The sequence below is a fragment of the Phoenix dactylifera genome, unplaced genomic scaffold (assembly GCF_009389715.1).
Source record: "Phoenix dactylifera cultivar Barhee BC4 unplaced genomic scaffold, palm_55x_up_171113_PBpolish2nd_filt_p 000731F, whole genome shotgun sequence".
In the NCBI taxonomy this organism is placed as follows: Eukaryota; Viridiplantae; Streptophyta; class Magnoliopsida; order Arecales; family Arecaceae; genus Phoenix; species Phoenix dactylifera.
The window spans coordinates 45,809-69,000 of NW_024068107.1; positions in this window are offsets into that span (position 1 = coordinate 45,809).

The window sequence follows — 23,192 nt, forward strand, 5'->3', positions numbered from 1 at the left end:
TAGCACCAAGTCCTACCCAATAATTTATCTATGTTCATCACATACTAGTGATGCTATTGGGTTTTATAATTATGTCTCAACCGAGACTCAACTTCATGTGCAATGATTTGCTCTTGAGATTAGTCTATCTCAAAGAAAATGCTTATCAATTGTTTAACAAAGAGAGATCAAAGAAACAGCCATAATATTTTAGTCTTATGTTCTATAATTAACTCGAATTCACATGCCAAAACACGAGATTATACATGGTCCACTAACCGACGAGGTCTTGCTTATTGAACACTTGTTCTCAGCATGAGATGAGCAGCAAAGATTAAGAAGAAGACCTCAAAGATTAAAGTATGATTAAATTTTATCAAATATGGATACTGATGGAATCGTTCTAGCTTCCGACACCCTTTAGTATGATTATTATGTTGATCTTTTCAATAGAGATCAAGAGATCCTTTGATGGTAACATCTTGGATTTCTTATGCAGAACCCTTTATTTTATATTGGAAGAGCTAGTGGATTTGGTAAAACCTTGAAGGAAGCAATGAAAGATGCTAGTAAAATACAAGTGTGAAAGCTTAAGGAGGGATCCTAGTTAATATAATGGATTATAGGCTTTAAACTTGGATATTATTAAAATGCACAAGTTGCAAATTAGAAAATGTTCTAACCGAAGCATAATGGATTGGCTTAAGACCTAAATATTTAACTTATCCATTCCCCTACTTGATTTGAGAAACCTTCCATCTGTTTGTCTCCATGCTAAGGAATGGAGTAGCGGATCTCTCTCATACAGAAGAAAAGCAAGCAAAACGGAATGAGTTCTTATCCTATACCGCATGATTGAAACTTCTATCTGTAAGTCATTAACTCCTTCATTCAAGAACTATACGAATGGTAATCTATTGAGCTAGCCTCCTATTATGCACCAATGCTTGCATAGGATCATTGACCTTTACCACAACAAAGAAGAGTTATTGGCTAGTTTTCTATAGTTGACGGATACAGCTTGACAGATTGAAATAGGGCAGATGCAACCGATGGAAGGGATCTATTTAAAGGAAAGAAGTCATTCGTGGACTGATTCTGACCATTTACAAGAGGACAACGGAGGAGTAGTATGTCTTCAGAAGAGGTATTCGTTATACAGATATTGTCTAATAAATTGCCCGATTGCTGATTAACTGCACCTACCTATCCCTTTGGCAATAACATTTTGGTTTTCTGATGCAAAACTCTTTATTTTATATTGTGAGGGCTAGTGGTTTTGGTGAAACCTTGAAGGAAACAACAAAAAATACTAGTAAAATACAAGTTTGGATGCTTAAGGAGGGATCCTAGTCAATATATAGTGGATTATAGGCTTTAAAAATAAGCTTCGGTTAGAACAAGTTCTAATTTGCAACTTGTGCATTTTAATAATATCCAAGTTTATTGTAAATGAAATGGTATCTTCTGTTTCCCAATAAATTATGGATTTGCTGTAAGATAATAACACATGATTGAATTGTTGGTGATTATGTATGCAATGCTCGTTATAACAACCTATGTACAATAGTTTTCTGAGTTACTTATTACAACATGATTAACATTTTTTGCTTTTTGTTCTTCATTCGGGAAATACTAACAACTTCAGAGAGCTAAATTGCTTTCCTCGAAGTAGGCCGCATTTGCAGTAGTACTGAGGCAAAGGCCTAGATATAGGCCCACAATGGAGGTGTACTAATAGATCCAATACTGAGCTGATTTTTGTCAACCAGATCATATTTTATTGGTTGCTGTAAAGCCTTAACCAATCAGCTAAACTTCGTTTGATTTCTAAGCTTCTTAAGTCACTGTTGACATTTTCACTACAAGACCTCGTTGACCCTGGTGAATCATATGGAGGTGGAGGAGGCAGCAAAGTATGTGAAGAACTTTGTCACAATGAAGGTGTTATTGTTGAGACTCCTTGATGGGATCATCCAAGAAAAGATAAATGTAATGGATCAAATTCTAGTAAAATGTGATGCCATATTTGAGATTAACTGAAGAAACCTCATGCAAGATTTAACCTTTGTAAAGCAAGATGACCCATGCCTTGGTTATAGAGGATGTACATGGCAGGTTAAGAAAGGTCACTGGCCTAAGCTATGAATATCCCAATTTTTTAATGGCTGACTAGGATTCATGCCTATTATTTCAAGAAATTGGTTAGGAGAGAAGAAGGACGTGCATGTGAATCATTTAAAATATGCTAATCCTTGTACGTGTGTTGTTCGAGTTCATTTTCATTTACTCAAAGCTAAATGAGAAATAGTTTTAGACATGGCATCGGATTACAATACTAAGACATGCCAAGTTTTGTTTTCATCATCCATTTCTAGATGAAGAACAATGATAGAATAGTTACTATGCCCATTTTCTTCATTACCAAGGAGGAGGATCTATGCAAATCAGTAACATATTTAGAAAATTTTAAAAAAAATAGTTGGATTTATGTAAATGTTAATAGGGTCATAACCCACAGAAAGTTCATAAAATTCAATTTTTTTTTATTGTATGCTTGGATCTTTATTTATTTATTTGTTAAAATTTTCAGGGTAGTCTGAGGAGCCATTTATTCATAGAAAACTTGTAGAAATTCTATTTTCATGGCTTGAGGTGGTCTCGTTTGGAGTTTGATCAATCTATTTTGTCATTCCATTGCACATGGCACTCAATAAATAATTATGTTTATCATGAATAAAAATAGCATCATCTTTTTGCTCCAAAAACCATTTTTGTCTCCATTCTTGGGCAAGATGTGGTACAAATATAGATTTATGGCAATTATAAAACTATGCAACTAGAATTTAAAAAATGTTAATGTTCATTTTTTTTAGTATTTCTGATTTCAATCCTATACTTCACATCCAAGTACTCAATAGAAGTTGGCACATGTAGAATGCTTAAAGCACTGTGATTAATAGTCGGATGGCTCTTCCAAGTAGAGGTTTAATTGAGTTCTCTGATCCACTCCTTATTTTCTCCTCTAATATCATTTGTAACAACCTAAGACCTTACTCAAAACTGATGTAGGACTAAACACACGCCCGCGTATATCCTTAGAGTTATTTTAACAAAATCCTCTTTCTTCTATGACTAATGCGCCACCATTGAATGGGCTGCGAAATTAGTTAGATCACCCTAATGGATGCTTTCAATGGAATGGTTGTCCCAATTCCCTATCAAGATATTTATGTGAAAATAAAGAAATCATGCATGTCTGAGAGGATAGAAATTACTGCAATCCATCGGCAAGTAAACAACAGTGGACTAGCTTTGGAACCAACATGCTAATGCAACTAAACAAATGAGGTGAAAATGTATGTCAAAGAGGTGATGTATGTGTATGCTCCTAAATTCTAATCCATTCCTTGGCTCAAGGCCCCAAAACCATCACGCTAGATGTTATTTAAAACGACTAGTAAATGCCCTAATGCTTGAGAAAGAGAGAACTTGTTGATGTTTGAGAAACAAGAACATGTTTACAAACCCGATGTTCCCTTACACATCTCCTGCTTAGTTTAACCTCTAACACATGTTCTTGTTTCTTCCTTTCTTTGTTTTTATTTTGCATCAAAAAAAGAAACAAGAACATGTGTTAGAGGTTAAATTAAGCAGGAGATGGCCAAGGAAACATCGGGTTGGTAAACAGCAGGTATCTAGGGATTTTTCACTAGATTTTAGTAGATAAAGAAGTGTTCCTGCCTCCTTGGTTCATTGCATAGCGTAAACTTTGTGATACAAAGCCATGCCTCCTGAGCATGGAAACCAAAACCAAACATGTCCATGTTCACCCCATTTGGCAGTTATAAATCATCAGAGCATCGATGTTGTCATCTAACTACAAAGTCCAACTTAAAGCTCTACGCTAAAGGAGTTCTTGGCTTTTTTCTGGTTAACCACCCTCTCTTCCTTTCATGAGAACTTCCAAAACATGTGATATATAAACCAAGTTTATAATAATTTGGTCGATAATTAATTAAGCTAGCAGCTTTAGAGATAAGCTTTGTCTCCCTTGTGCATCAATTAAAATATCTTTTATTTTATTAGTTCTGATGGAAAAAATATTGGACATCTCAACCTTGGGCTAGATCGGTTTTATCGACCTCGAACCTAAACCGAGATGAACAACATCGGCGCTGCTCGAGGAGCCAATCAGCCGAGGAGAATAATCAGTACGTGTCGACTACGACTGACGGCCCTAACAATTGACAACTCTGGCAGCTCGTAGTCGTGGCAACACAACAGTCTACGCCTGATCAGCATTGCACACCATCCACGCGGACTGACACCTGCATTGTTGTTGTACTATCGGCCATTACCTGGCCATTCATGCACTCTACGTCAGCCCAGGTAACGACAAAATAGACTCTTCTATATAAAAATGCAGCTCGAGGGACCTCAAGTATGCAATAACGCGCACTACGCAATATCAGAACACACTCTGCTGAAATCTCTTTCTTCTATGCTGCTACTTCTCTATTCTGACTTAGACATTGGAGGGTGCCCCATCGGAAACTCTCAAGCAAGCAGACTTGTTGTAGACCGTCCCTAGAGAAGACCAGCGCTCGACACCTCAACCAGCCGGCACAGCTCATCTCCAACGACCCCAAGGTCATTCGAGCAGCTTTTCGACCTCGATTCAAATTCTGCGGCAACAGATTGACGTTAGAGGAAGGACCTACGCCCCAGCTATATCAACATCAATTGAAGAGAGAGATAATCAACATAAGGTCATAAGAAGCCCGCGGCGTATCGCATGTTTCGCAATGCCGCAATCCGACCTCCTAAGGGTCATCACAAAGCCTGGAACCTACTCCGTTGGAACAATCTGCCGCGCTTGTGGGCAATGAGCAGTTCAACCTGCTCAATCAATAGTTGTAGGTGCTAACCGCAGCAGTTCAGAGCCTGCAGCAGGCAGTGGCACAATTAGAGCTGGTCCAGCCGGAATCTAGCCAACCCAGCCACCACTCTCATTCACCGGCACAACGCATGTGCCTAATTAGCCACCACTCTCAGGACTAAGACTCCAAGCGGTTGCATCTGAGCTGACGCACTTAGCGGAGCAGTCCTGGTCGGGATGAAAAATGTCACATTCCAAGCCCCCATTCCGGTGGGGACTCTGCCCGAGACTCTTACCTCCTCTCCACGTCGAGCTTCTGCCTTAGAGGGATGCCCTCCTCGATAGAAGAATTGAGAAAATGGGCCAGCAGATCTAGGCTCTTGAGGATAGGCTCTGAGGGTGAACAACAGTCTCAACTTCTCCTTGAAGCCCCCTTCTCTTGGCAGATTGAAGGAATCGATCCCACCTCGATTCAAGATGCTCCAAGTGGAGTCGTACGATGGCACCACCAGTCCCTTGGATCACTTAGAGAGCTTCAAGGTTCTCATGATGTTGCATGGAGCCACTGATGTCGTGCTTGTAAGGTGTTCCATGTGACCCTTTGCAAGGCAGCTCAGTGTTTGAAGTATGGTCTAGAAGCCAACGTGGCTGACGCATATTTGTAATCTGGGGCACAAATTTATAATTTGACTCTTATTAATAAATAAAATTGGACAATTTGTTTTTCATTCATGTTTTGTATGTGTCCATGAATCGTCCAAGAAATTAATAGATGATGGCACATATTCTCAAAGAAGTTGAGAATTTGAGGCATGTGTCATTAGGGATTAATTTCTAATTGCTCCTGATCCATGGATCCATCACGAGGGATGGTGATCGATCCGCTGAGATTAGTGCACAGATCACTTAGTCAGATGGACGAGTCTCGAGTCCACGGTGTAGAGACACTGGAGTGATTATGCAAGTACTTGTTAGAGAACAAAGTACTGAGCATGACCAAAGATAGTAGTCACATGGATGTCTATCCACTCGTCAGTGACTACTTATGCTGCAGTTGTATGACTGATCCTTTGACCTGCGATGCCTCAGTTATTCACTATGAGGTTGCTGTAGTTTGACGAGCATGTGAATTTGGGCCCTAGCCATTCGGGTCCTTGTAGTGCGGATTGGCTACAGTAGGTTCATTTTGGAGTAGGGTTGCATCTAGATGGGATCTATCGACCTTGATAGATTAGGAGTGATCCTATGTGATTTATGAGACTGAGTTAGATAAATTCCTGGCCAGGTATTTTGGAAAAAGAGTTTTCCATATCTCGAACTGGAAGTCGTATAAATTTGACATATGACGAACGATGGGGTTTGACGAGATATCCATAACCTCCGTCACGTCGGGATCCATGATAGAGGGACTGTATCATACGCTAACTGCATGTAGAGGTTCAGACATTCCATTCTGCTGGGTTGCCACCATATACTGCTAGGTGTCACTAGTGGATTGTGAGACTCGAAGGCATTCACTTGGTGATCAGTGAACCCTGAGAGTAGAACTGAAATCGTTTCAGTCCACTAAAAGGAGTTTTAGTGATATTGAGATGGAGATCTCAATATGTCTCACTACCAGCTAGAATAGAACCTACGGGGTCACACACATAGAGGATTTAATTAGTCAGACTATCATAATTATGATTTGGAATCATAATAGAAATCAATCATCAATATGATTGGTGATTGAATTAACCTACTAAGTGTTAGTAAGTTAATGGAAGAAGAATTAAGTGGAATTGATTGCAATTGGGCTGATTTAATGAGCCAAATCAAATTGGATTCGACCCAAATTGATTTGGGTTCATGATTGGATCAATTTGATTAAACCAAGATTTGTGCGGATTTTAAAGACCACATGTCGTCGTAGGATGAATATGACTTAAGTCATGTTCACACTATGCGGACTTTAAAGTCCACATGGCGTCGTAGGATGCATGCTCCCAAATCAATTAATTCTCCTAATAAGATTAGGAATCCTAATGTGATTAGGAAATTAATCAGTTGATTAAGTGGACACATGTCATGCATCTATGAGCACAAGGATTGGACATTTGGCATTAATCCAAGGGTGGGTTATAGTCTCATACTCCTAATAAGATTAGGAGAGGCCCTAAACCCAATCTATAAAAGGGTAGCAAGGGAGACATTTGAATCAATTCTCTCCTCTTCCTCTCCACGCCTCCTCTTCTTTCTTCCTCCTTCTCCACGGCAGCAAGGGGTCTTCATCCTCCTCTTCTTCTATGGTAGCAAGGCAAGGAAGATCCACGTGCAAGGTTCCTCCTTCCTCTTCCTCTATCGCGAGCAAGGTTGAAGAAGAAAGGTTCTTCATCAAGGAGGTAAGTTGCAGATTCTTATTACAACTTATGATAGTCATGAGAGGTCTTTGCAAGGAGCTAGCACTCCGGTAAGATCCATTGTCAGATGATTAGATCCTCGTGTGGATACCTGTAGAGGCCGGACAATTGTGCGGCTCAAACAGGAACCTAGAATAGATCATTAGGCTGCGGTGTTCTACACCTGTAGAATTTTTGAAGATGAGATCTTCCAATCTAATAACTTCTGATTTTGTTTTAGTTTTATAAATCTTAATCAACCCTCCTCAGATCCTAATCTTTCCTTCCTAATGAGTTCAAAGATCTTCTGAATTTGGATCTAGAAAAAATTTTGAATTCTACGATCCGAGGCACGTTCATACGATGAACGACGTTCCGTTCGAATTCTGCTGCAAACGTCGCATCGAACGGGGTGTAACTCAGTAGTGGTATCAAAGCCATGGTTCTAGGGAGCATGATTAGGACTTAAGGATTGATTACCATATTTTTAATCTGATTTTTAAAGAAATTATGCTTGCTGGATTTTCTACGTGCTGAAATTTTAGGTTGCTGAAATTTTCAGCATGCAAATTTTTATTTGCTATGATTTTGTAAATTATTTTAGAATTGCAATTAGATTATAATATTTTAAATCAAGTAATGCATGATCTGAAATCCAGAAAATAGCATAATAGGTTTAAAGTCTCAGATCTGAAAATATACATGAGATGCATGTGGTAATCATAATGTTCATACTTGTTTAAGGTTATGTTTAAAACAATGTATGCATGAGATGTATGTATTAGTTAAACAAAAATTTATTTGCATGAGATGTAAATAAAATTCTTAAATAATAGGACATTTACATAAGATGTAAACTGAAACAATTATGTCATTTACATAAGATGTAATCACATAATATATGAAAGGATTTCATAATTACATAGGATGTAAACCTGAACCAATATGACATTTACAGATGAAAATCGAATGACATATGGTATGGGGTAGATTGTTACATTAGATGTAAATCCCAAGAGACCTAAAATCTTCCTAAATCAATCGAGAGTGAACGATACATTGAGCTAGCCATATTTGATTAATTGATCTAATTGATGTCTAGGCAAGCTCAAAGGTGGTTACTTAATTAGGACCTTACTCTCTGAGTAAGAGGAGCCTTCCACCTGCTTACCTGGCCAATTGAGATTACCTCCTATGGAAAGCTTAAAGTTGGAATCACTAAGATCTGATTACCCAATATTAAGTCGATTGGTCTTCCACCGTAGTAGAGTTGCTAAGATCTTTCTGGCATTAATTAGTCTCGGCTTGATACAGTGGGCTAGTTGCATTGGAGGATTGGACCTCTCTATTAACATGAGATGTTGTAGGGTAAAGGTGGGGTTGGGCTCCAATAACTGTCAGGTGAGGATCCAATCACAGCTTTATTTTCGTGGGATATACGGTGGGTCTGACTTAACCAAGAAACGGGTTCAATAACTGTTAGGTGAGGTCCTTATGACTTGGAGACCAGGTTAGCCCAATATGCTTACGAACCATTGTACAAGAGTTGTACACTCATCGTCTATGTGTCTCCAATAACTGCTAGGTGAGGTGATATGTAGATTGGTGGGACCGCAGCACCCCACTCGAAACCCTAAGTCGCAGGTTTCCATATCTTTACCAGGGGAGTGTGAGAGATCCGAGAAATAGTGGAAGGATTTGATCCAATTTTGTTTTAAAAGTTTCTAAAATAAATTAATGTCAAATACAAATTTCTAATTAGAATCTTTACTCTCTGCAGATGTCAATGGCTTCCAATCCGATAGTTCGAATTCTAGATAACAATAGGTTGACCGGACCAAACTATAAAGATTGGCTCCATAACTTGAAGATTGTCTTGAGTTGTGAAAAGATAGCTTATGTTCTTGACCATGAACTCCCGGTGTTACCAACCCGTGCAACCAATGAGCAGCGTGAGACGCATGCAAAAGGGTTGGATGACGACAATAAGGTTAGGTGCTACATTTTGGCATACATGTCCAACGAATTGCAATGCCAGCATGAGAGCATAAAGACTGCTAAGGACATACTTGATTGTTAGATGTATGCCCTAGAAGCCAATCTGGCTGACACATTGTTAATTCTAGGGACATAATTTTGTACTTGACTATTTATTATTAAATAAATAAAAGGCATCTTTTTATTCATATTGTTTGTGTGTCTATGAATCGTCCAAGAATTAATAAGATGATGATGCGTATTCTTAAGAGTTAAGAATTTGAGCCATGCATCATTGGTGATTAATTTCTGAATGCTCCTGATCAATGGATCATCACAAGGACGGTGATTGCTCCGATCGGTGCACACATTGCTTTTCTTATGGATGGACGAGACTCGAGCCACAGTGTGGCGACACTGAAGTAATAGTACAGGTGCTTGTTAAGAACAAGGGTACTGAGCGTGACCAAGACAAGAAGTCACTTGGATGTCTATCCACTCGTCAGTGACTTGCTTGATGTTGCAGTAGTGTGATTGGTCCTTTAACCTACGGTGCTTCGGCTACTCACAGTGAGGTTATTGTAGTTTGACTGCACATACATGGTCTCTAGCCATATGGGTCCATGTAGTGTAGATTGGCTATGGTAGGTTCACTGTAGGAGTAGGGTATGCACCTATAAGGAATCTATCGACCTTGATAGATAAGAAGAGATCCTATGTGATTTATAAGACTGAGTTCATAAGACCTCGGCCGGGGCAGATTGCACAGTGGAGAAAGAGTTCTCCGCTCTCGAGCTTAAGTCGAATAAATCTTGACATATGACAGACGATGGGGTTTGACGAGTTGTCCATGACCTCCGTCTTGTAGGGATCCATGATAGAAGGACTGTATCACATGATAACTGCACCTAGAGGTTCATCATTCTATTCTACTGAGTAGCCACTACATGCTGCTAGGTGTCACTGGTGGATGGTGGGACTCACAGGGATTATCTCGATGATCGATAAACCCTAATGAGTAGAGTTGGAATCGTTCCAATCCATTGAAAGGAGTTTTCAATGATATTGTAATAGAGATCACAATATATCTCACTACCAGTCAGAATAGAACCTATGGGGTCACACACACTTTAGGCATTGACCGATCCGATGGTTAAATCGTGATTAGGAATCACAAGTAATCAATTCGATTGATAATAAGTTGAAGAAGGAACAAAGGGAATTAATTAATTAGACTTAAAATAAGAGTCCTACTTGGGGTAGGATTCCTAGAGTCCTAATTGGATTAGGACTAGGAATCCTACTTGGACTAGGATTCCTACAATCCTAATTAGATTAGGAGTTTTGAATTAAATTTGGATTCCTACTTGGAGTAGGATTCCCAGAGTCCTAATCAGATTAGGACTTGAAATTCAAATCAGAGTTCTAATTGGATTAGGACTAGAATTAAACAAGTCCTAATTGGATTAGGATTTCTTTAAGTCCTAATTAATTATTAATCTAATGAATCAACATGACTCCTAATTGGATTAGGATTGAAGAGTTCAATTGAGTCATGGTTCATTCAAGTTCTAATTGGATTAGGACTAGCATAGATTGAACCCAATTGATTCATGATTTGGTTAAGACCTAATTGGATTAGGACTAAGCCATAAGAGGAACACCTAATCCTCCTTAGAGGAGGATTAGGGCATCACAAGAAGGAGGGGATCACGCCCCTCCTCTTTGATTCCTTTGGTGCGGCAAGAAGAAAGGGAGGCGCCCCACATGGCATAACATCAAAGGGCTCCTAATTTGTAGGAGCCCTAGATGCTTTAAAAGGGGGTAAAGAGGAGGCACCCTAATTGAGTGAAAGCCCTCTCCTCTCCAGCCGTGGCCACCCTTTTCCCCCTTTGTTTCAGCCGCCAACAGCAAGAGAAAAGAAGAGGAGGCGTCTCCCTCCTCTTGGGCTTCTTCCTTGGCTTCAACGCATGAGAAGAGAAGAAGGCTGCCAAGGGTTTTGATCCTCTTCATCTCTTCATCCTTCTTCTTCCTCCTCCCAAGCACAATCAAGGGTTGATTAAGAGTGAGGACATCCGCCATCAAAGTTATCTCTGCAAGGGAGCTAGCACCCCGGGGAGATAGAAAGCTTGGATCGGTTCTTGCTTCGTGTGGATACCCGTAGAGGCCGGGCACTTGAACGGCTTCAAGCGAACCTTCATCCAAAACCACGATTATCAGTTTGCGGTGATCATCTACCCGCACAAGGTGAAGATCTGATCTTCTAATGTTTTTAAAAAGTTTTTAATCCTTATCTATCCACGAACGGTTTTAAACAACGTTCATGCGATGAACGGTTGATCCCGCGCATGCCTCTTCCGCTGCATCTGAAATTTTTGAAATTTTTCTGCGGCATGGGCGGGTTTCTAACATTGATCACCTACAAGAGTTGTATGGTGAACAAAGTCGCGCAGCAAGGTTTGAAGTTTCCAAGCGTCTCTTCAAAGCCAAGATGCGCGATGGGCAGTACGTCCATGAACATGGTTTGACCATGATCAAGGATCTTGAAGAGCTTGAGAAGCTTGGCATGACCATGCACAAGGATTTGCAAACGGATTTGATCCTACAATCGTTGCCATGTTCATATGGGCAGTTTATTGTAAACTACCATATGAATAAAATTGAATGCACCAAATTTAAATTGTTGAATATGTTGGTGACAACTGAGGGAGCCTTGAAAGGTTCAAGGGGTACAGTTATCGCTGTTGAGCTAGCTTCTGCTTCCAAGAGAAAGTCTACTGGGAAGAAGAAGAAGCCTGCGAAGAAGCAGAAGACCGAGAAAAAGCAGAAGAAGGAAGTTTCTAAGAAGAAGGCCGAACCCAAAGGAAAATATTTCCATTGCAATGAAGACGGCCATTGGAAGAGGAATTGTCCTATTTACATGAAAAACATAAAGAACAAGAAGGGTGACACGCCTTCTGAAGGTATGTCTAATATACTCATTATTGAAACTAATCTAACGGTTTCTTCTATTTTCAGTTGGGTTATAGACTCTAGTTCTAGTGTTCACTTGTGCACTACCATGTAGGGTCTAAAGAAAAGTAGAAGGCTTACGGAAGGTGCGGTAACCCTACGGGTTGGCAATGGAGCAAGAGTTGCTGCTGTTGCTGTGGGCACATTCCCTTTGCATTTACCGTTAGGATTTAGTTTGATACTTAGAGATTGTTATTTTGTACCTAGTGCTAGCAGAAATCTGATTTCTGTATCTTGTCTAGCACAGAAACATTATGAATTCAATTTCAATAAAGACTGTATTTCCATTTATTTACGAAATAAACTGTTTGGACGTGGTTTTATGATTGACGGTCTCTATCACTTACATATGGATGTATCTGTGAATGTATCTGAGCATATAGTGAGTACCATAGGATCTAAAAGATCTAGAGATGAGATAAATCAAAAGTATTTGTGGCACCTCAGACTTGGTCATATAGGAGAAGACAGAATTAACAAATTGGAGAGATATGGGTTTTTGAGTTCATTGACTTCTGAGTCATATCCGATTTGTGAATCCAGCCTTCAAGAAAAAATGGCCAAATTACCCTTTGTAGGACACGGGGAGAGGTCCGCTAAAATACTTGCCCTAGTACACACTGATGTGTGTGGCCCATTCGATGTGCAGGCTAGGAGTCAATTTTTTCTACTTTATTACTTTTACCGATGATTTCTCATGGTATGGTTATGTCTATCTTATGAAACATAAATCTGAAGCATTTGAAAGGTTCAAAGAATTCAGATTTGAAGTAGAAAAATAAATAGAAAAACTCATTAAGGTTCTTCGATCCGATCGAGGAGGAGAATACCTTAGTGGAGAGTTTCACGATTATCTCAAATAAAATGGTATAGTTTCACAATGGACACCTTCTGGAACACTTCAACTCAATGGAGTATCAGAAAGGAGGAATCAGACCCTATTGGATATGGTCAGGTCTATGATGAGCTTCACTGACTTACCCTTATTCTTGTGGGGAGATGCCCTACTTATAGCTATCTACATATTGAATAAAGTTTCCTCTAAGTCCGTTCCTACCACACCGTATGAGATATGGCATGGTAAGAAACCAAGTCTTGGTTATCTCAAGATTTGAGGATGTTCGGCCCAAGTCAAATGACAACAGGCAGACAAGTTAGAGGCTAGGACAATTGGTGCTCGTTTCATTGGATATTCTAAAGAGTCATTAGGATATAATTTTTACATCCCAGAAGACCACAAAGTGTTTGTGAGCCGACATGCTATTTTTTTGGAAAAACAATTTATCCTTGATAGAGGCAGTGGGAGAAAAAATGAGCTCGAAGAGAAAGTCTCTCAAGAGCAACGAGCAATTGAGCCTAGTGAACCTATTCACATTGAGCCAATACATGAAGAACCTCGTCCACTTCGTAGATCTAGTAGGATCTCCCATCCTCCTGAAAGATACTTAGGTATGATTACAGAGGACAAAGAGGAAGAGATCCTCATGTGAGAAAGAGATCATAGTAATGATCCCAAGACCTACGACGAAGCGATGTTAGACATCGACTCCGAAAAATGGATAGATGCAATAAAGTCAGAAATAGACTCCATGCATTCCAACCAAGTATGGACCTTAGTAGATCCACCTGAAGGTATTGTACCTATTGGGTGTAAATGGATCTACAAAAGAAAAATAGGTTCGGATGGCAAGGTAGAGACCTATAAGGCAAGGTTGGTGGCAAAAGGTTATAGTCAGCGCAAAGGCATTGACTATCAGGATACCTTTTCACCGGTAGCCATGCTGAAGTCCATTCGAACGTTGCTTGCCATTGCAGCTTATCATGATTATGAGATATGGCAGATGGATGTGAAAATTGCATTCCTTAATGGATATCTTGAGAAAGATATCGATATGAAACAACCTCAGGGTTTCACTTCCAGTGATGGTGATCACAAGATCTGCAAGCTGCAAAGATCCATTTATGGACTAAAGCAAGCATCTCGGAGTTGGAACACTCGTTTCGATGATCTGATCAAATCGTTTGATTTCATCAAAAACGAAGAGGAATTATGTGTGTACAAAAAGGTCAGTGGGAGGGCTATAGTATTTCTCGTATTGTACGTGGATGATATACTCCTAATTGGGAATGATATTTCCATGCTCACATCGGTCAAGTTATGACTGTCTAAGAAGTTCTCCATGAAAGACCTAGGTGAAGCATCTTATATTTTGGAGATTAAGGTCTATAGAGATAGATCTAAGAGGATGCTTGGGCTATCATAGAAAATGTACATAGAGAAAGTGCTAAAGAGGTTCAGCATGAAAAACTCTAAGAGGGGATTGTTACCCCTAAGGCATGGGATAAATCTATCCAAAAGGATGTGCCCCAAAACATCTGAAGAAATTCAGTGCATGAGTAGGATCCCTTATGCTTCGGCAATAGGGAGCCTCATGTATGCCATGCTATGTACTCGACCTGATATAGCACATGTTATGAGTGTCACGAGCAGATATCAGTCAAATCCAGGCGAGGAGCACTGGATCGCTGTGAAAAATATCCTTAAGTACTTGAGAAGGACTAAGGATATATTTTTGGTCTTTGGGGGAGGCACAGAGTTAAAGATAGAAGGATATACTGATTCAGACTTTATGATTGACCCTGATGATAGAAAATCTACATCAAGATATGTATTCTTATGCAATGGAGGATCGGTAAATTGGAAGAGTTCCAAGCAACCGATTATTACAGATTCTACATGGAAGCAGAGTATATTGCTACATCGGATGCTGCGAAGGAAGCGTTCTGGTACAAAAAGTTTATCGAAGAGCTAGGAGTCATGTCATCAGATGCCATAACTCTTTTCTGCGACAATAACGGTGCCATAGCACTGGCTAAGGAGCCGAGGTCTCACCAGAAGTCCAAGCACATAGAGTGGCGATTTCATCTAATACGCGACTACCTCGAAAAGAAGTATGTAGAGGTGCAGAGAGTAGACTCCACTGATAATGTGGCGGACCCATTCACTAAGCAGCTGAGTCAGAAGAAATTAGAAGTCCATCTTGAAAAAATGGGACTTAAATACATGTCTGATTGGCTTTAGTGCAAGTGGGAGATTGTTAGAAGTATGCCCTAGAAGCCAACGTGGCTGACGTATATTTGTAATCTGGGGCACAAATTTGTAATTTGACTCTTATTAATAAATAAGATTGGGCAATTTGTTTTTCATTCATGTTTTGTATGTGTCCATGAATCGTCCAAGAAATTAATAGATGATGACACATATTCTCAAAGGAGTTAAGAATTTGAGGCATGTGTCATTAGGGATTAATTTCTAAATGCTCCTGATCGACGGATCCATCACGAGGGACGATGATCGATCTGCTGAGATTAGTGCACAGATCACTTAGTCAGATGGACGAGTCTCGAGTCCACGGTATAGAGACACTGGAGTGATTATGCAAGTACTTGTTAGTAGTGATGGGCATCGGGCCGTGCCGGGCCGGCCCGGCCCAGGCCCACCAGGCCACGGACTAAACGGCCCGTGCCTGGCCCGGCCCGCTTCGTTAGCTGGCCGTGCCGGGCATGGCCCGCTCAGCGAAAAACGCAAGCCCAGCCCGGCCCCAGGCCCGTGGATTGGCGGGCCGGGCCGGGTACGGCACGAGACGGGCCGTGCCAGGCACGGCCCGTCTCGGGCGCAAACGGGCCGTGCCAGGCACGACCCGTCTGGAGGGGGGAGAAAATAGCCGTTTCCAACGGCTATTTTTGGTTTTTTTCCAAAATACCCCTCCCAACAGTCCAAAAACGGCTAATTTGAGGGGTATTTTGGGAAAAAAATTTCTGGCTCGCGGGCCGTGCCGGGCCCAGGCCCTTATGGGTCGTGCCGGGCTGGCCCGCGGGCCGTGCCGTGCTTGGCCCGCAGGCCGTGCCAGCCCAGGCCCTTATGGGCCGTGCCGGGCTCGGCCCGCGGGCCAGAAAATGGTAACCCAACCCGGCCCCCTTTCATGGGCCGTGCCAGGCACGGCCCGTTACTGTAGCAAGCGGGCCGTGCCAGGTACGGCCCGCTTCGTGCCGGGCCGTGCCGGGCCATGGGCGGCCCGGCCCAGCGCCCATCTCTACTTGTTAGAGAATAAAGTACTGAGCATGACCAAAGATAGTAGTCACATGGATGTCTATCCACTCGTCAGTGACTACTTATGCTGCAGTTGTATGACTGATCATTTGACCTGCGATGCCTCAGCTATTCACTATGAGGTTGCTGTAGTTTGAAGAGCATGTGAATTTGGGCCCTAGCCATTCGGGTCCTTGTAGTACGAATTGGCTACAGTAGGTTCATTTTGGAGTAGGATTGCATCTAGATGGGATCTATCGATCTTGATAGATTAGGAGTGATCCTATGTGATTTATGAGACCGAGTTCGATAAATTTCTAGCCAGATATTTTATAAAAAGAGTTTTTCATATCTTGAACTAGAAGTCGTATAAATTTGACATATGACGGACGATGGGATTTGACGAGATATCCATAACCTCCATCATGCTGGGATCCATGATAGAGGGACTGTATCATACGCTATCTGCACCTAGAGGTTCAGACATTCCATTCTGCTGGGTTGCCACCATATACTTCTAGGTGTCACTAGTGGATTGTGAGACTCGAAGGCATTCACTTGGTGATCAGTGAATCCTGAGAGTAGAACTGAAATCGTTTCAGTCCACTGAAAGGAGTTTCAGTGATATTGAGATGGAGATCTCAATATGTCTCACTATCAGTCAGAATAGAACCTACAGGGTCACACACATAGAGAATTTAATTAGTCAGACTATCATAATTGTGATTTGGAATCACAATAGAAATCAATCATCAATATGATTGGTGATTGAATTAACCTACTAAGTGTTAGTAAGTTAATGGAAGAAGAATTAAGTGGAATTGATTGCAATTGGATTGCAATTGGGCTAATTTAATGAGCCAAATCAAATTGGGTTCGACCCAAATTGATTTGGGTTCATAATTGGATCAATTTAATTAAACCAAGATTTGTGCGGATTTTAAAGACCACATGTCGTCGTAGGATGAATATGACTTAAGTCATGTTCACACTATGCGGACTTTAAAGTCCACATGGCGTCGTGGGATGCATGCTCCCAAAATCAATTAATTCTTCTAATGAGATTAGGAATCCTAATGTGATTAGAAAATTAATCAATTGATTAAGTGGACACATGTCATGCATCTATGAGCACAAGGATTGGACACTTGGCATTAATCCAAGGGTGGGTTATAGTTCCATACTCCTAATAAGATTAGGAGAGGCCCTAAACCCAATCTATAAAAGGGTAGCAAGGGAGACATTATGAATCAATTCTCTCCTCTTTCTCTCCATGCCTCCTCTTCTTTCTTCCTCCTTCTCCACGGCAGCAAGGGGTCTTCATCCTCCTCTTCTTCCACGGTAGCAAGGCAAGGAAGATCCACGTGCAAGGTTCCTCCTTCCTCTTCCTCCATCGCGAGCAAGGTTGAAGAAGAAAGGTTCTTCATCAAGGAGGTAAGTTGCATATTCTTATTACAACTTATGATAGTCATGAGAGGCCTTTGCAAGGAGCTAGCACTCCGATAAGACCCATTCTCAGATGATTAGATCCTCATGTGGATACCTGTAAAGACCGGACAATTGTGCGGCTCAAACAGGAACCTAGAATAGATCATCAGGCTGCGGTGTTCTACACCTGCAGAATTTTTGAAGATGAGATCTTCAAATCTAATAACTTCTGATTTTGTTTCAGTTTTATAAATCTTAATCAACCCTCCTCAGATCCTAATCTTTCCTTTCTAATGAGTTCAAAGATCTTCTGGATTTGGATCCAGAAAAATTTTTGAATTCTACGATTCGAGGCACGTTCATACGATGAACAACATTCTGTTCGAATTCCGCTGCGAACGTCGCATCAAATGGGGTGTAACTCAGCACTCGGTTTTAGTTCTCTAGACTTTGGCCCAAAACTATCCATCCTCCGAGCAGCTCGTCCGCCTCTTCGGGGCACACCTTGTCTCCAGCTAGAACGGTGGTGTGGTTCGGACGCATTGCTCGACATCAAGCAGCAAGAGAAAGTGTTTCTTAGAGACTATATTGGCCGTTTCAATGCGGTGACACTAGAGTTCTATGACCTAGATCAGTCGGTTGCGATGTCAGAAATGAAGAGCGGCCTGTGACCATCGTACTTCCTCTTTTCTTTGGAGAAGCACATTCTAGCTGACTTTGCTGAAATGCTAGCACGTGCAAACAAGTATGTGAATAAGTGGAAGCCATAGCCTCCAATCACAAGTTTGGTGGTGGGAGACTTCCCCGAGGGGCCAAGAGGGGACACGATGAGCGGAAGGAGCCAAGGGCTACCTCACCTCGACACGAGAGCAGCTTATGATGGCTTAAGAGCCCTCATCGAAACTTCAAAAATTACACTCCGCTCTCCATCCTGAGGACTTAGATCCATATGGAGATTGAGGGCCGAGGCTACCTTCTTCCTTTATGTTCGATAAGGATCATGGCGGTCAAGAGGGACCAAAAGAAGTACTATTGCTTCCACTGAGATAACGGCTACGACACCAAAAAATGCATCCAACTCAAGGATGAAATCGACGCACTCATTCGGCGTGGGCCACTCGATAGGTACGCGTGCGCTCGACAGGACTGAGAAGCATCTGCTTCGACCTCTAATCTGCCGCCCTTAGAGAAGATCGAAAACTGTCCGACTGTTAGGGTCATCAACAATATCACTGGTGGACCTTCCAGGGTCCTAGGTGCGTCGGACAGCCAAGGTCCATCAGGTAGTTGAGCTTCCCAAGAGACTGAAGCTGCCCTAAAGAGACAACGCACAGAGAACATCATCAACTTTTTTGATGCCGACCTAGGAGGAGTACAAACTGTTGAGAATTGTATCCTAAATATCAATCGTCAGCATATTGATGATTGAATTTTGTAAATGAATTGACAAATTAATAAAGTGTTATTTGGCATTATTCATCATTTTATCTTCAAATGAACTCTTATATGATGAAGTCTTTAGGACTTATGTTATGATAAAGGAGGATTTATCCTTGAGTCCTTAAACTGGTTCGCGACCAAATGATATGTTGTTATTGGGACGACAGCATTATCGAGATTAGGTCGTTGTGTGACATATACATTGGTTCTCCTCTTAACCAAGGAGTGTGGAGATACTGGTATGCCACATAGGTGAAGTGTAGGAGTATATTTCACTGAACGTGACCAATTCCGGAATGCTCTACTGTCAAGAGATGTTCCGAGTGGATATGGGTATAAGTTTGGCCCTCTGACCTGAGATCGCAACCTGTGACTAGCAAGTAACTCATTGTACTTTGGTACCGAATTACCTGAATTTCTAATTCAGTGATGGAAGGTCACTGGTTGCAGTCAAGTACTTGCGTAGTCAGTTGTGAGTCGAGATGGAATTGACCCCTCTTGGAAATAGGAGATAATGTCTTGTGATTAATTTAGCAAAACCTTGGCCAAGGTAATCTCGGTGAGGAGTCACGAAATATCTAAAGTTAATCACATAATGAATGTACTAATTATAGGGTTGACAGTGAGCTCTAAGTCATCATGGCATTAGGAGTCAAAAGGATTGAATTATACAATAACCATAGTTCAGGGTTTCAGAATATTTGCTTCGCATATATTCGGCCTATTCGGACGTCGGGTACCATTGCTAGATGGTCACATCGATTAGTGTAGGAAGTCGTTCCTATACTACTGGCTTAGGTTCGAACCTATGAGGTCACACGCATAAAAGATTTCTGATTGATCAAGAAGGCTGATGAATGATTAAGAATCATTCAGGGATAATTTGGTCAATTCGATTGGTAAATTATCTTATAAAATAATTAAAGTAATTATCGAAGGATTAATTAGTAATTAGTTTGCTAATGAACTCAATTGGATTGAGTAATTAGACTAAGGATGAGCCAAATTGCATTAGATTCAATTCTGGGCACAATCAAGATTTTTGACCTGATTGGATTAAGTCTGAATCAAGAGGACTTAGATTGACCAAATTAAATTAGATTAAATTTGTGCTTAATTAGAAATTGACCTAATTGGATTAGGTTTAACTCATGGTAATTGGATCATTCTAATTGTTATGATTTAATTAAATTAAATGGGTTTGATCTGAAACTGCTCGGATCTTGAAATCCACTTGTCACATATCCATGCATGGTGCCATAAATTAATTTTTAATATGATTAAAAATTAATTTAATTTATTTAATGGTGCTATGGGACACTTGGCAACATCATGGACCTCTTTCATCATCAGATGGGGTGACATGGAGAGATAAATTCATGAAAAGAATTGGATAAGATCAAATTCTCTCTCTTCATGGCATATATCATCCTTATCTTTATCTCACTTCTAATTAAGGTTGAATTTCGAATTTAATCACCACAAAATCACCACGTGACCCTCTAATCTGATTGGGGGCATGAAAATTTTGAAATTGATAGAGGGAAGTGGCAACATGATGAATGGTTTAGATTAGATCAAGCTTCATCATGTAATGGCGCATGAACTTAAATTTTGAATTCAAAATTCAAAACTCCACAAAATCCTCCCCAAATATGGGATTGTTGGGATGAAGTTAGAGGGGATAGCAACATTAAAAGGACCTCCATCAGCTGGTGGTCGAATTCAAGAAAAAAAGAGAGAAAAAGAAGAAAAAAAAGGGAAAAGAAAAGAGAGGAATCCTAGTTCATGCATGGAAAAATTCTGCGTTCAATCTAGCCGACTTTTTCCTCCTCTAAGTCCATCGCGCCATTAGTGTTAGGGATCCCTGATAAGAGTCTTTAGATCAAATCTAAGTCCTCTTCAATCCCTCTAAACCTTTCCTCCAAGTTCTTCCAAGAAGGCGGATCAAAAGTTGATAGTGTTAGGAAGATCAGATTTCAGCCTCAAGAAATTCTGCGCAAGCTAGCACTCCGCAGAATTGGATCTCTCCAGGAACTTCGCGTGTACTTCTCGTAGAGGCCATTCGTGTACGTGGCTGCGAAGTCACGGATCAGATCCACAACTTTCATCCATCATAAAAGGTATTAATCTAGCATTAATTATTTATTATGGTGTCAAGATCTAGGTCCAATTTCTCGAGATCCTCCTTTAGGGCTCCTCACGGAGTTATCTCCAGAATCCATTCGATGGATATTCATAGATTAATCGGAATAGAGTGTTTACCTTTCAGATCTGATAGTTAATCATGCATGAAAGTTTTAGCATAATTGTTTAAACGATTCCGGCATAATCCTATGTGTTCTTAAGGTGTTGATTTCTAGATTTGATCTTGTAAGCATGCATGAATTAAATTGTTTAATTCGGTGTTTCCGCTGCGTTTTAAAACTTAAAAAGAACTACGTATGGCTTGATCCCCCTTATGAAGGGGTACGTAGGCAACCCAATCAGGTTCAGCCATGGTTTTCAAAAAAAAAAAATTCAGCATGCTTAACATCGAAGAACTTAGGATTCACTTTCACAAACTGCTCATGATGATGCTGTAGTCATTTCTCTTACTATCGCAAAATATGATGTAAAGAGAATACTTATTGATAATGAAAGTTCGGTCGACGAATTATTCTACAATGCTTTTCAAAGAATGAAGCTGCCTCTTGAATAACTTCGGAAAGTCAATGCCCCTCTGGTCGAATTCAGTCCCCATGGAAGGTGTGATCAATTTTTCAGTCATTGCGGGACGAGCCTCAAAGTAACACTTTAAGGCTGAACTTCCTGTTGGTTCGGGTTCCCTCAACCTACAATGAAATCTTGGTTCGACCTAGCCTCACCGCCTTCCGAGCCGTGATGTCGACTAACCACCTGCTCATCCAATTCCCTACAAAAAGTGGGGTTGGAGAAATTCGAGGAGACTAAGTAGTAGCTCGCCAATGTTATATGGTGACCCTCAAAGGAAAGAAGTTGGTGGAGACTCTACCAATTGAGAGGCTCAATACAAGGGATGAGCTCAAGGAGCAGCGAGTGGAACCGGCCGAAGAGTTGGTGATGGTCCCTCTGAAGGAAGACAAGCCTAACTGGACCGAGTAGATCAGCTCAATCCTAGATAATGAGAACCGGGCTAGGATGATCAGCTTCCTCCAAGCCAATACCCATGTATTCGCCTAGTTGTCTACTGACATGCCAGGTATATACCCTAAGGTGATGGTTCACGAGCTTAACGTGGATTCGACTCACTGACTGGTGCGGTAGAAAAAGAGAAACTTAGTCTCCAAAAGGCAGCAAATCATAAGCAATGAAGTGGACAAACTCTTGGAGGCCGGCTTTCTTCATGAGGTAAGCTACCCTGATTGGCTAGTCAATATTGTACTTGCTAGAAAGGCTAGAAAGTGGCGAGCCTGCATCAACTACACCGACCTAAGTAAGGCATGTCCAAAAGACAGCTTTCTGCCCTCGATGATCGATTGACTCGTGGATGTTACCTCGGGATACTAGCTGCTGACATTCATGGACACCTTCTTCGGGTACAACCAGATTCAAATGGCACTCGAGGATGAGGAGAAAACTGCCTTCCACACCGACAAAGGCCTCTACTACTACAAGGTAATGCCCTTTGGCTAAAAAAATGCAGTGGCGACTTACTAGCGCCTCGTCAAAAAGATCTTCAAGGAGCAGATTGGCCAGAACATGAAAGTGTACGTGGACGACATGCTTGTAAAAAGCCAAACGACGGAGCACGACATAACCAACTTGAAAGAGACTTTTGCAACTCTCAGAAAGTACCAATGAAGCTCAATTCGCCGAAGTACACCTGGTGATGCAGTGCAGCATCGAAGCAAATCCGGAGAAAATTCGAGCAATGCAAGACATGCAGCCCCCTAAGGACTGTTAAAGAGAATCAACGCCTGACTGGTCAGTTTGTTGCATTGGCACGTTTCGTCTCCAGATTGGCAGAGCATTGTCTCCCATTCAT